The 11,154-nt window shown below is 41.7% G+C and overlaps 1 protein-coding gene across 8 annotated transcripts in view; it reads left to right on the top strand.

The window, feature by feature from the left end:
• Positions 1-11,154, top strand: part of ELF1 (E74 like ETS transcription factor 1) — a 122,476-nt gene that overhangs the window by 78,706 nt on the left and 32,616 nt on the right. The window lies entirely within an intron of this gene.

Here is an 11,154-nt window from a genome sequence, read left to right as displayed (position 1 = left end):
AGCAGTGTTTCATCGACTTGGCTTGGTTCCAGTGACAGAAGCAAACGTTACCATTGCTGTGCCCTCAGCCCACAGGGGAGAAGGCAGTGGCACCCCACTCCAGTACTCTTGCCTGGAAAATCCCATGGACGGAGGAGCCTGGTAGGCTGCAGTCCATGGGGTCGCTAAGAGTCAGACACGACTGAGCGACTTCACTTTGACTTTTCACTTTCATGCATTGGAGGAGGAAATGGCAACCCACTTCAGTGTTCCTGCCTGGAGAATCCCAAGGACGGGGGAGCCTGGTGGGCTGCCGTCCATGGGGTCACACAGAGTCGGACATGACTGAAGCGACTTAGCAGCAGCAGCAGCAGCAGCAGCCCACAGGGCTGCATCCCTTGAAGCTGTGAGCTATGCCATTGATGCTTTAAAAGCCAGGGTGCCCATATGGAAAAAGGAAATGTATGAAGAATCATCATCATCTTGGAAAAGAAACAAAGAATGCTTTTGGGCAACCAGTGATTAAACCACTTAGGTTTTTAGAGCCCTAAAATTTAAACTTGGTAAATTCTTACCTTTGATCATATTTCCATTCTTCTTCTCTAGAAGATAGTTTAATGAGGCTTATCTCTTATGTTGTATCAGTGGAACAAAAGAGAGGAGAAAAGAAAGCAAAATAAATGAGTGTTTAGGACAAGGGCTTATATGGGAACTAGAGACAGAGGAAAGAACGGCTTTGGGGGAAAAAATGGAAGAATAATTTAAATGTGAGGAATGATGCCTGTGGTGGACAAACAGTTATATGACTGAGTTCCAGTTGTAATTTGACTCACACTGAGGGGTCGCCCCTCATCAGTGACTATCTCAGACTGCCCCCTCTGTCCCCACTCCTGCCCCCAGCACCCTGTCCCTACCCTCTTGCCCCTATGCCCAGCGATATTGTTGTCAGGGATGCATTTTGGGAATGTTGGAAGAACTGAAAGTTATAAAAAGTCCTTATCAGATACTCTTGATATATTTTTAGAATTTATATATTTTAAAAATAAGCTAAATACGATTTTAAAGGTTTAAAAAAAGATACAGAACTGTGTAGGAATTTTATACACAGCTTGAGCTAGTGCATTGAAATATTTTTAACTTTTTACAATGTGCAGTAGTGATCAATATTTGGTAATTTGTTTAAAATGAAAATGTACTCGTAACAACAACCTGAAGAAATTGCCAGGGAACAATCTCCAAATGCATAAAACTGGTAGCCCCGAAGAGGTTTTGGTGCATGAGTTATCTTAAACTTTAGTGAATCATTTAAACAGTTTCAAGTCAAAGAGAGAAGTTCCCTAATTCGTTTTTAACCTGGCAAAACATATGCATGCACACATGACCAGTATGCTAATTTCAAGATGGGTGTTTGTCTAACCATATGAAAGTGTTCGTCGCTCAGTCATGTCCAACTCGTTGCGACCCCATGGACTGTAGCCCGCCAGGCTCCTCTGCCCATGGGATTTTCCAGGCAAGAGTACTCGAGTGGTAAGCCATTTCCTCCTCCAGGGGATCTTGTCGACTCAGGGATGGAACCCGGGTCTCCCACATTGCAGGCAGATTCTTTACTGTCTGAGCTGCCAGGGAAGCCCATCTAACTATATAAAGTGCTGTTTATTGTCTCTTAGCTTTACAGGTTCTGTAGGCAGTGTGCATTTTCTCTTTTGATCCTCACAACACACTGTGTACAGTACGGCAACTGATTTTCCTTTTCTGACTAAAGAGCGTCTTTGTAGAGAGGCATCTCTGGAGGAATGAAGGGTATGTTTGCCCAGAAACACAGCTGTAAAGTGACAGCACCTGCACTGGAGTTGAGTCTTTGACTTGAGAAAGTCCAGAGGCGTAACCTATATCAGAGATAAAAAGGAACCTTGAAGGAAAAAAAGAATCTGGAAGAATATTAAGTAGGTAGCCTTTTATAGGATTACACTTGTGATAAGTAGGATTTTTGCTTTTCCCCCAGTACATTTAAGTATTAAAAAATTTAAAAACTAGATTTATGCACTACACTTTCAGTCAGAAAAACTTTATGGATTAGACCAGTGTGTGGTGCACTGCAGCTCCCTAAGACTTGCTGCCTGGTTGCTAAAACAGCTTTTCCTTTTCTTTTAAAATGAGACTAGAAGGGTTCAGTTCCTATAAAGAGAGCTTGAGTCAGTCAACAGAAGTGTTTCAATTGCAGATAATGAAGCTGTTTTAATGACAGACTTTGAAAGTATGCTGAGAATCTGGCTGTGAAGAATCCTTTTCCAAGGACTTATTGCTGAGTCCCAGAGACCAGTTGCACAATCCTGGCTTGTTTTATGTGCATCAGTTCCTGAAAACATTTAAAATGCACTTTGGAAACTGGTAACAGTGGAAGTTATTGGGGATGGGAAACTATATAGAAAGGGCAATGGTGATATTTTATACTCTTGGAATACAGGTATGTTCATATATTAATCTATCCCCTAAAATAGTATTTTTTTATTTTATTCTTGGCTGTGCTGGGCTGGATGCAGGCTTTCTCTAGTTGCAGTGCGAGGGCTTCTCATTGCAGTGGCTTCTCTTGTTACCAAGCACAGGCTGTAAGGCACGCGGGCTGGAGTAGTTGCTTTCATGGGCTCCAGAGTACAGGCTCACTAGTTGTGGCCCATGGGCTCAGTTGCTCCATGGCATGTGGGATCTTCCCAGACCAGGGATCAAACCCACGTTTGGCAGGAGATCAAACCCTGTATTGGCAGGAGAATTCTTATCCACTGCATCACCAGAGAAGTCCTCCAGAATAATTAAAAAAAATATACCATGGGAGCTTGTATAAAGGATTATGATTTTGACTCATGTTGTTCCCCAGTCACCCTAATTTTGTGCATGTGTATTCACCAAGATGTGCTGTGGCTAAAGGTTTTCTTGCATTTTATTGCGTTCCGTAGGAGGGGATAAAGAAAGGTTACTCCAGTGTTTGGCCTGGTCTCAAGTCTCCTCCCCCTAGCTTCACTCCTTTCACCTCTCTGGGAGGACAGTGCTCAGAGCTGAGGGAACTAGAGAATACTGAGTTGAAGACATTTTCAAGTTTTGTTTCTCCTAGCATATGAACCTCTGCTCTTTAAACTTTTTATTGGAGTATAGCATAAACACAAGGATACATGGACCGTAAGTGTGCAGTTTGATAAATTTGCGTAACATGAACACACATATGTATCCAGCTTTTGCTTTTAGTTGAAGCTAAATGTTATTTGCTGGTACTGATAGCCACATTCAGTTCAGTTCAGTTCAGTCGCTCAGTCGTGTCCGACTCTTTGTGACCCCATGAATCACAGCACGCCAGGCCTCCTTGTCTATCACCAACTCCCGGAGTTCACTCAGACTCACGGCCATCGAGTCGGTGATGCCATCCAGCCGTCTCATCCTCTGTCGTCCTCTTCTCCTCCTGCCCCCAATCCCTCCCAGCATCAGACTCTTTTCCAATGAGTCAACTCTTCGCATGAAGTGGCCAAAGTACTGGAGTTTCAGCTTTAGCATCATTCCTTCCAAAGAAATCCCAGGGCTGATCTCCTTCAGAATGGACTGGTTGGATCTCCTTGCAGTCCAAGGGACTCTCAAGAGTCTTCTCCAACACCACAGTTCAAAAGCATCAATTCTTAGGCTCTCAGCTTTTTTCACAGTCCAACTCTCACATCCATACATGACCACTGGAAAAACCATAGATTATAGTATTTCATGCACTAGTTTTCTGAGAGGACTTATTCTTACCACAAGCAAAACAAAAAGGACTGCCTTGGCTATCCAGTGGTTAAGATTCCATGCTTCCAATGCAGAGGGCTTGGGTTTGATCCCTGGTCAGGGAACTAAGATCCCACATGTGGAGTGTCATGGCCACATTACAAAACAAAACAAAAACCATGCTTGTCAGTGTAAGATTTCAGTAAGTCAATCCCCCACTCACACACACAACAAACAGCTATATTGAGATGCAGTTTACATGTAACAGTGTTAAAGTGTGTACAGTGTGATTTGATTTGTATGTGTGTGCATATATATATGTTTGTGGTAAGTCAAGTTTTAAGAGTGCTTGCTTTTATCTAAATCAAACATTGAAGGATTTTTAATCATCAAGAAGATATATTGAATGCTTAATATATGCCATGCAGTATAAGTGATATATTTACATGTTATTGAATTTTTACAGCTTGAAGATATTCTTATTCTTATTTTAGTTGGACACAAAAACTAAACCCTAGAGAGACTGAATAATTTGCCTGAGTTCAAGCACCCAGGCCACGCTGTACAGTCTGGCCTTAAATAGGGTCATTCTGACTCTAGAGCCTGAGCGCTTAAAGTTACATCCTGTTTTCACTGTGTGTATTTCTGGTGCGTTTGCTGCATGGTAAATATTGTCAGATCCTGTTCTGATAGAGTAAGGTCTCGGGTTTTTGTTTTTTAAATCAAAGGTGAAGGAAGTCATTTCGAAGTGGTGTCTTCATAGGATGAGGCTTCGACAGCATTCTGATCGGAAAAGAGGGCACAGGAATTTCTCTGAAAGAGAGGTTTCTGGAGCAAGTGCACTGTGCTTAGTCTGTGTGTTCTTTGAAGTGGCCGAGGAGTGCAGGGGGACACTGAAGGCTGTGGGAGTAGTGGGCCCCCAGCCTGTTCCCGGTATTGCCTCAACTGGAGGCCCAAGAAATGGTACAAGCAACTTGGAAGTGTGCTCATTTTGCATCTTACCTTTGAGAAGGATTGTCTTCATTGGGGAATCTCTTTTCTTTTGACACCACACACAGGATCAAGCCTGTGGCCCCTGCCGTGGAAGTGCAGAGTCTAAACCTCTAGACTTCCAGGGAAGTCCCTGCATTGGGGAGGTTTTTAAAGACTGTTTTTAATCAGCTTTTCATTTAGGAAAGCATTTGATAGATATTTCATTTTAAGCCGTTTCATAAGGGATCTTGGCAGGATGTTTCACAACAGCCTCTGACAAGACTGAGCTCTGCTGTTGGAGAAGCTTGGCAAACAAGTTCTTTGAAAATTCTTTTGCTTTTTTATATCCCAAAACTTGTTGAATAAACTTAATAATTGAGTTGGAATAGTGATCCATAGTTCCTTAAATATCTGCCTAGGGCTTGGATTGTGGTATACCGAGGAAATAAGCAAGCTCTCTCAGAATAGTACCATACTGCTTAGAGACTGGTATCTTCTCTTTTTTTTAACTTGATGGTATTGCCACATATATCATCACCCACAACAAATAGTCACTGTATAGTGGACACTGTTGAAATTTGGGGAATTGTCTCTCTCCTAACACTTGGTTTGATTTTTATTGTTGCTGCTAAAAAAATTATTAATTTTGTTTTCATCACATGTCATAAATTTACCTGAAATTAATAGAAACGGAAACTGGTATTTGCATTTTTCTGTCTGGAGCTGTTAACACTTTCACTAAAGTTGCAAAACAGTCAAAAGCCAGTCTATTGTTTGTTGTTGTATTAGTCATTTTATTTCTACTACAGTTTATTACTGTAGTTTGTTTATGGAAATAGTTGAAATCGCTCAGTCTGTTGGACTCTTTTGTGACCCTGTGCATTATACAGTCCATGGAATTCTCCAGGCCAGAATACTGGAGTGGGTGACCTTTCCCTTCTCTAGGGGATCTTCCCAACCCAGGGATTGAATCCAGGTCTCCCACATGATAGGCAAATTCTTTACCAACTCTAAGAAGCCTTCCCTCTCTCTTCCCACCCATCATTTGTGATTTGTTTTGATTCTCTTTCAAAAGCAAATAGGAAAGTAATCAGCAAGTGCCAAATAGCAAAAGATCTCATAACATAATAATATAACTGTTTGTCTCTTTGGATTACTAGGAAATCAGACATTGGCACAAATAATAAGAGTTGACTCAATTTAGGCAGTGCAGTTTATTTTTAAATTTTTAAAAAATTTATGTGAGCACACTGGGTCTCAGTTGCAGCATGTGGACTCTTTAGTTGTTGCACCTGGGCTTGGGCCCAGTTGCCCTGTGGTGTGTGGAATCTTAGTTCCCTGACCAGGGATCGAACCCCTGTCCGCTGCATTGCAAGGCAGAGTCTTAACCACCAGGGGAAGTCCCAAGAATGCAGTTTAGAATCTTGTAATTCTCAGGAGCAGTGGTTCTGACCTCTGCATTCTCATTGGAATCATCTGAGAAGCTTTGATAACATGTGCTGGTCATATGCTTAGATATTCTGATATATTTGATCCCATATAGGGTAAGGTACTGATATTTTTAGATGTTTCTCAGTGTATAGTCAGGGTTGATAACCACAGATAGAGTTTACTTAGATTCCCTGATTCAAGTGAAAGGTACCGAAGAGGAGATGCTTATTTAATATAATTATTTAAAAGAGGAGAGGTTTTAAAGTTGATTTAGAGGATTTGGAGAAAAAGATTTTTTAAGTAGCCAGCCAAATAAAACGTAGTATTTTTGTGTGTTCATCAGTAAAGTGTTGACTCCCTTATTTCTTAAAGGAAGTTTACATCTTATTGCTAACTATTAGAAATGTGGCCATTTTATGATTAGCTCTGGCCTTCCTGAAATTCTTGTTTTAAATAAATCTTAGGAAGGAGTCTGGTTGAAGTGATATGGCAAAACTAGGTAGATAAACTTTGATGGTCTTCAGTAAAGAAACTTGGATACTATCTAATCTTAATTTAGGAATAGTAACAAGTGTGTATATATATATGAATATATTCTTATATAAGAATGCATTTATATATATAAGAATATGTTATATAGATCATATAATGTTATGTAATATATAATATATTCTTATATAGTATATATATAATATATATTCTGTCTATATATTCTTATACATATTATATGTGTTCTGTATATATTATTTTATATATATTCTTATATATTATTTTTATGATATATGTAGAATATGTTTGAATGTTACTATTGTTACTATTGATTGTTACTATTGTTAACATTCCTGAATTACTTGTTACTGTTATAACAAGTTACTATTGTTACTATTGTAACAATTCCTGTTACTATTCCTGAATTACTATTTTGTTGTTGTTCAGTGGCTCAGTCTTGTCTGACTCTTCTCCATCCCATGGACAGCAGCACACCAGGCTTCCCTGTCCTTGGCCATCTCCCAGAGTGTCTCCCGGAGCTCATTCAAACTCGTGTCCATTGAGTTGGTGATGCCATCCAACCGTCTCATCCTCTGTCGTCCCCTTCTCCTCCTGCCCTCAATCTTTCCCAGCATCAGAGTCTTATCAAATGAATTAGTTCTTTGCATCAGGTGGCCAAAGTATTTGAGCTTCAGCTTCAGCATCAGTCCTTCCAACGAATATTCAGGATTGATTTCCTTTAGGATTGACTGGGTTGATCTTCTTGCAGTCCAAGGGTCTCTCAAGAATCTTCTCCAACACCACAGTTCAAAAGCATCAGTTCTTCAGTGGTCAGTCTTCTTTATGTTCCAGCTCTCACAGTCATACATGAGTACTGGAAAAACCATAGGTTTGACTATATGAACCTTTGTTGGCAAAGTAATGTCTCTGCTTCTTAATATGCTATCTAGGTTTGTCATAGCTTTTCTTCCAAGAAGCAAGCATCTTTTAATGTCATGGCTATATATATATATGTATTTTTTTTTAATTGCCATAAAGATGGTAAAGAATCCACCTGTAATGCAGGAGACCTGGGTTTGATCCCTCGGTTGAGAATATCCTCTGGAGAAGGAAATGGCAGCCGACTCCAGTATTCTAGCCCGGAGAATTCCATGGACAGAAGAGCTTGGCTGGGTACAGTCCATGGACATGACTGAGCAACTAGCATTCATTGTCATAAGCTACTGAGATTGTTTAGGGTCAAGGGACTTAGTTGTCAAATGAGAGACTTAAGGCTAAATTAACTTGAATCTTGTTATAGTCTGAATTGCTCTCCACGCCTCAAATTCAAATGTTGAAGCCCTGACCCCCAGAATGTGACCTTACTTGGAAACAGGATTGTTGTGGATACAACATGAGTTTATACTGGAATAGGGTGGGCCCCTGATCCAATATGATGAGTGCCTTTATAAGAAGAGAAAACTTGGACAGAGACACGTACAGGGAGAGCACTGTGTGAACACGAAGAGGGCCGTTTACAAGCCAAAGAGGGAGGCCTGGCTGGACCCTTCCCTCACAGCCCTCAGGAACTGACCTTGCCATCGCTGTGATATCAGCCATGCAGACTCTGGAACTGAGAGAGAGTACATTTCTGCTGTTTCAGCCATGTAGCCTATGGTACTTTGTTATAGCAGCTACAGCAAATTAATACAACAAGTCCCCATATTTTATTTATTTAAAAAAAATTGAAATCTAGGAAAATTCAGTATTTGAAATTTTACCATCTTTGTTTTCACTCAAGAGATTAGGGTCCATTTCTTTATCAGGGATTTTATTACTTAAAACAATTTTTGTTTTTAATTTATTTTTGTTTGTGCCGGGCCTTCATTGTTCCTCTGGCTTTTCTCTCGTTGCGCGAGCAGGGCGTGCTCTCTAGGTGCAGTGTTCGGGCTTCTCTTGTAGCGGAGCTCAGCCTCCAGGGCACCTGAGCTGCAGCAGTTGCGGCGAGGGGCTTAGTTGCTCTGCAGCATGTGGGATCCTCCCAGACCAGGGATTGAACCTGTGTCTCCTGCGTTGGCAGGCAGATTCTGTACCACTGAGCCCCCAGGAATGCTCTACAAGGAATTTTAGAACGTGTGGTTATGAAGTTTTAAAGTTCCTAATGACTCAGTCAGTAGTCAGTGAGTTTAGTCAATCAGTTTATAAGGCAGGAGTTTACCATGAGCCCAGATCAGCAGCAGGCTTTTCTGGAGTATGTATTTTCTTTCTCTTTATGGTTATAGAGGGGAAGTGTCTTTCCAGTCACCTGAGAAGGGTTTCCTGGATCTATTTTGTGTATACAGATTGAGGCTGGTTACCTGAGACACAGAGTTGGTCTATTTATTGTACATGAATTAACAGCACCCTGGAGAAATTAAGAGTTGAATAACTGTGAATACACATCTCAGTGGACTAGAGAAGAGTGGCCTGTGTTTTTCATGAGACGAGCCAGTATCTAGAAGGAGAAGACGGTATGGCCAAGTTGGGAGTGATCCTGGGAAGTCCCTGGGAGTGGCAGGAGCTGGCTGTGCCCTCTAGGTGGTTTATAGTAGATTTGGATTGGAGAAGTCCTGGAAAAGATAACACTGAAAGTCATGCCCCAAACACAGCTCCTCACCTATTCTGTGTTTCTAAACAGAGCTAAGTAAATACGTAAAAGGGGAAAAAAGTTCCAGAACAAAACAGCATCATGTTTCAGGCTGGCTGTAATAGTGAAAAGGTAAAGAACTTGGTCTCTGGAGTCAACTTTAGGTTAAGATTCTTCCACTTACAGTGAACTGTTTTCCTTCTCTTTGAGACTTCATTTTCTCGTGTATAAGGTAAATCATCTGATGTGCCTTTCTTATTGGGTTTTTGTGATGATGACATAAGGTGGTAATCCGTGTGAAGCAGTGAGCAAAATGCCTGGTGCTAATAAATATTAGCTAATATCAGTAGCAAAGCCAGAAGGTATGTGACCACTGTGCGTAGATGACTGCCTCCCCCTCCCCCTGCATTTAGCCCATTAAAAATGAGTAATCTCTTCTGATGTAAGTTTGTAAACAGACAGTTTTCATATCCGTGCGTTTAAAGTACATCTTAAAACCTGGAAGTGCCCTAGAAATGATTGTCTAAAGCAAATTAGAATATACTTGACTATGCATAGACTGCCTCTGTTACAGAACAAAGATACTGGCTTCAGTGGTTGCTTCTGGAGAGGGGCACTGCTGTGCTGTGCTTAGTCGCTCAGTCACGTCCGACTCAATGCGACCCCATAGACTGCAGCCCGCCAGGCTCCTCTGTCGATGGGGATTCTCCAGGCAAGAATACTGGAGTGAGTTGCCATGCTCTCCTCCAGGAGATCTTCCCAACTCAGGGATTGAACCCAGGTCTCCCCACTTTGCAGGCAGATTCTTTACTATCTGAGCCACCAGGGAAGCAGTATTGGTTATAGGAGTACATGACTGGGTGTCTCCTAACACCTGTATACCTGGAGAACAGAGCCATCAGCTCCAATCCACTTCCAGGATAAGAGACTGGGATGAGGTAGAAAGTAGTAACAAGCAGCTTTAGTTATTTGAAACTTGGGAACTGTATGGATTCAGAAAAATTTTGGAGCGATCCCTCTTAATAGCCACAGTCTAAATACTCACTCTCCAAATTTCAAGAGCCAAATAAATGTGGGTAGGGAGGAATTCTTTGCTTCCATTTGAGGGATTCTCTTGTGAATTGCATTGATCTGCCTCTGTCTCTGACTTAGTGCTGCTGCTGCTGCTGCTGCTGCTAAGTCACTTCAGTTGTGTCTGACTCTGTGCGCCCCATAGACAGCAGCCCACTAGGCCCCTCTGTCCCTGGGATTCTCCAGGCAAGAACACTGGAGTGGGTTGCCATTTCCTTCTCCAGTGCATGAAAGTGAAAAGTGAAAGTGAAGTCGCTCGGTCGTACCCACTCTTAGCGACCCCATGGACTGTAGCCTACCAGGCTTCTCCGTCCATGGGATTTTCCAGGCAAGAGTACTGGAGTGGGGTGCCATTGCCTTCTCCGGACTTAGTGCTAATCTTGGGTAAATTTTTTTTTAATATTTTAACTTTTTGGCCACATAGCATGGCGTGTGGGATTGAACCTGTGTCCCCTGCGTGAAAGCTTCAAGTCTTAACCCCTGGACCACTAGGGACACCCCCTTGGGTAAATTTCTTAGTCTAATTCTTCATTTGCCAATAGATAGAGATAATAAGCCATATCCTTACCTGATGTGTAGAGTTGTTGTGGCATAAAATGAATTCATGAAAATTAACTCACTCTGGGCTTAGCCTTGTTAGATGAGGAGCTTAACTTGAGCTCTTAGGAGAGAAGAAAAGAAGTGTTGTGACAAGCACGGGCCCTGCTGGGTTGGGTTGCTTGTGCGACAGTTCATTCGCCAAAGAGAAGTGCAAGGCAGTGACTGTCCTGGGGCCCTTTATGTGATGCTCCCTCTAGCGCCTCCCTGTGTGTGTTTTTCTTTGTAATGTTTGAGCCTCTTTCTATTCCAAAACTTAGGATTTGGAC

This window comes from Bos indicus, chromosome 12 (assembly GCF_029378745.1).
Source record: "Bos indicus isolate NIAB-ARS_2022 breed Sahiwal x Tharparkar chromosome 12, NIAB-ARS_B.indTharparkar_mat_pri_1.0, whole genome shotgun sequence".
NCBI classification, from domain to species: Eukaryota; Metazoa; Chordata; class Mammalia; order Artiodactyla; family Bovidae; genus Bos; species Bos indicus.
Note: the sequence above shows the minus strand (reverse complement) of the source record. Positions and strands in the feature narration are given on the sequence as shown.